This window comes from Pinus tabuliformis, chromosome X (assembly GCF_031772625.1).
Source record: "Pinus tabuliformis cultivar Carrire ecotype Pingquan chromosome X, CPIR1, whole genome shotgun sequence".
Taxonomy (NCBI): Eukaryota; Viridiplantae; Streptophyta; class Pinopsida; order Pinales; family Pinaceae; genus Pinus; species Pinus tabuliformis.
Genome location: NC_142308.1, coordinates 386,000,035 through 386,004,176, shown reverse-complemented (window position 1 = coordinate 386,004,176; position 4,142 = coordinate 386,000,035). Strand labels below are relative to the sequence as shown.

At 38.5% G+C, this 4,142-nt stretch overlaps 1 pseudogene; it reads right to left on the bottom strand.

Annotated features, from left to right (window-relative positions):
- Positions 1-2,444: 2,444 nt before the first annotated feature.
- LOC149140152 (transcription factor MYB44 pseudogene) lies at positions 2,445-3,884 on the bottom strand (annotated as a pseudogene).
- Positions 3,885-4,142: the final 258 nt, after the last annotated feature.

Here is a 4,142-nt window from a genome sequence, read left to right as displayed (position 1 = left end):
TTTGCACACAAAGCGCGCTACATTAAGTTTGGCATCATTCTGTGTTACTTCCTTTTATATCTCTTTTATTTTTTATATATTTTGGATTTCTTTACTTTCAATTTTCTATATACTGATTTCTTCAATTTCTATATATTAGCCTTTTTTCACTTTCATTAAAGATTTTGATATCAATATAAATATTGATTTATTAATTTCCTTACATGTCTTTGAGATTTCAGTAGGATCAATTTTTACCTTACAAATCATTAAGTTTCCTTTAATTCTAACTGACTTCCATTTACTTGTTCTTAGTTTTTGTATGTATGGGACTTCTTCACTTTTGATCTTCTATCACTAGGTTTGATATTCTAGAATTGGATCTCCTCATTTTTTATTTATTCAACTTTTTTTTATTTCCATCTAACATTTTGATATTAATATAACTATTGATTTATCAGTTTTTTAGGTTGTACTTTAAATTTTAGTAAATATCAATTGCACTGGTTTACTTTTATTATATTAATTTTATTCCTATAATATAATTTAAAAATATATATATTAATGATTTTAATATAAATAATTGATAAACTTATTATTATTATTATTATATAGTTAAGTTAAATTTAGACTAGGGTCAGTCTATTATCTAATACAACAACATTATCTATTGAAATATTATCACTAAAATTATGAGAAACTTGACTAAGCTTAAACACCTTTTGGGATAGTTTAATTTCACCAACGATCATTTTTATTCTTATTAGAACCTAAACCCTAATAAAAACTAAACCTCATTACATTTTATAAATTATATTTTGAACATTTTATTTATATATATTCATTTACTTATAATAAAATACACTTCACATAAATTTCAAATTTAAAATAAAATATTTTTCTATAATTAATAACTTTAATACAATTTATTCAAATGTATCAACTAAACAATTTAAAAAGTAAAGTGAGATATTTTTTATTTTTTATTAATTTAATATCATCACATAAAAATATGACAAACATAATTACTGAAACTTTTATTGACTTATTTCTGGATTTTGCATAATTAATTTGAATATCATACTTAGTAAAGCTCACATCTATATGATATGATATTTATAATAATTGAAATCTTTGAACATTATATTTTTTACATTTTTATTGACTTACTTGTCAGAACCCATGACCTGAGTTGTTATAGAGTACTAATTTCTGTATATCATACTTTGTGAAGTTGCTGTGTGAAAGATACAATAATTGAAATATTTTAATATTATATATGGGGAGTATTTTGACTTATTTGTGATTTCTTTTGGCTGGTGTTGTCACCTGTGTGATAGCTGAACTAATTGGGCTGTTTCCCATCGTACCTTGTGGAATTCTTTAATAATTGCACTATTTCCCTATCATGGTGTGTGGAATTCTTTAATTGTTTGTACACTCCCTTGGCTCATAGTCTACTGTTTGTGGAATTCTTTAACTGTTGGTACCCTTATCTGGCTCATCTGTGTGATGTGTATAATAATTGAGCTGGCACGGAGGCCCTGTGTCTTTCATAAAGTCGTTAGCAGCTGTTCTGTATGTGCTATCCATGATAAGAGGATATCTTATTACATACACTAACAATATCAGATATGCCAGTGACATTTTCCTCCATACAATAACATATTGACACACTATCTTCTGATGTACACTTTCTAATTGTAGTAAGTAGTTCATTAATTTTTTCAACTGTGGCAGTTTATTAGATATGGGAATATTGTTATTACAACCGCTTACGGTTTGCTCATGCCTAATTTGTAATCTTGCTAATAATCACAAGTTACCAGTAAGCCCTGCAAAATCTTGTAAACATTTTTGTCTCAGCCATTATTTTCAGTTCTCTTGATTTCACCTCAAAATCCTGCAAAATCTTGTAAACATTTCTGTCACAACCACTATTTTCAGTTCTCCTGATATCACCTCAAAATCCTGTAAACATTTCTGTCACAGCTATTATTTTCAGTTTTCAGTTATCTTGGTTTCATCACAAAAGCCTGGAGTAAACATTGCATCACAAAGAATAAGAGATGCTTAACTGGGTTAATTGGATTATTACAATATACACTTCATTAAATTTTGCCCACAAACTTAATTGGTTAATTAGATTTTGCCCAGAAACTTAAACTGGTTCCTATCAAGGATTCTTCTGCATGATTCTTGTGCCATTTGGTCAATGGACTTTCACTGTATCTGTATGTGTTGCAATTTCAACATGCAAACATTGCATTTGTATTAAAATTCCTTAATGAATGAGCATTGCATTTCCATTAAAAATACCTGATGAATGAGCATTGCAGAAAGAGTGTTGATTTGTCGCAATAACTCAACAGCAAGCAATAATACTTGATGAATGAGCATTGCACAAAAAGTTGATTTATAGCAATAACTCAACAGCAAGCAATAAATAGATGCATAGTTATATGTATAGTATAGTATAGCCTTCAGATTCATATAAAAGAGAAAAGATTAAATTTGGGTTTCTGTTGCTTCAGAATTATTGGGGCAAGTGTTGATAACAGAGGACATCACAGCTAATGCCATTGCCTTCATTGTAGTGTTGAAATGAAGGAAGGAAAGTTTTGCAAAGGAAAATTATGGATTACCATCTCAAGGGATTGATTGATTGGCAGCTATTCCAGTCTTTGTCTCAGCTTGGCATATAGCTTAACCCAGGGCATTGGAGTTGGAGACACGCAATCCCATAGGAGGAGGAGAGAGAGGCAACGCAACCCCTGAACTCTGTGTTGTTGTTGTTGTTGCGGTGCTGCATTGAAGACATGTAATCACGAACCTCTTTGGCCACCATCTCTTGCATTACTGCCAGTAAACCAGAGGAGCCCAGGGTTTCAGGCATTATCCCATGTGAACGAGCTGGGGCTAGAAAAGGGGTAAGCACCTGAGTCAATGTGGTGTTTATGGCAGAGTTCATCCATTCCATGGCTTCTTCGGCCTTGATGTATCCGGGAGGAGCAACGGGAGAAGAAGTGACAGGCGGGGGCAGGGCATTGGGGGCAACGCTAGGTCTTGCAGGGGCGTCAGTGCCGGGCAACGATAGACAAAGAGAAGTCGGTGGGTCGGTGCTCGAACAGGAGGCCTCGTGGTGATTTAGATTTAAATTGGGTTCGCTAGGCAGGGCCAGAGGAGCTGGACGAGGCACCGGTTTGTAGACATGAGGGGAGCCAAATACCAGACTGGAGTCGCTCCGATCCGAGGCCGAGGAGGTGCTAGGCTCCGTGGTCGTGGTCGTTGTCGTGGTCCCGAGGCTGAGCTTCTTGAATTTCCGGCTGGCATCGGCGTCTTCGCTGAGGTTCCGCTTTCGAAACCCGTCGGCGCCGCTGGAGATCTCGTCGTCGATGACGAGGGCGCCCCCACCTTGGCAACGCCTCCTGAGAGTGGAGTTCCAGTGGTTCTTGATAGCATTGTCGGTTCTGCCGCTGAGCATGCGGCAATCGTGGCCCATTTGTTGCCGTGCTGGGCGTGGGCTCTCACTATAGTGGCATCCTCTTCAGGAGTGAAGGGGCGGTGCTCGACTTGGGGGCTCAGCTGGTTGCACCATCGGAGCCTGCAGGACTTGCCAGATCGGCCGGGGATCGCTTTGCTGATCAGGGACCAGTTGCGTGGCCCGTATTTCTGAACAAAATGCTGCAGCGCTGCGTCCTCCTCGGGGCTCCAAGGCCCCTTGATCCGATCGGGCTCATCGTGGCCCGGAGATTTTCCTTTCATCGATGCCATTAGCAGAGAAAGCTTAAACCCTAAACCCCCAATAAAATGTGATCAGATCACAGCAACAGATCAAGGATCGAATCTCAGAAATCCCATTCTGAAGGGAATTTCATCTCGTGATGATTGTTTGGAGCCCGCCGGGACTTGTGTGGGGGGCAGGGGCCTTCTGGACTTTCTAGACTGAGAAATCACCGGCACTACCTGTCGTGACGACCGGCATAGGCGGTTTCGGTGGGGCGCTTCTTCCTGGCAATAGGCCGGGTCTGCAGATAGCTGTGGCGAGGGACACGTGTCGCCTGCGCATTGTGGCGATGGGTTGAGTTTGACTGTGCCAGGCTGGCCTCCACATAGCTGGCGCGCCGAAATTGACCTGACGGCCTGAGGTTCTCAGCGTGTGT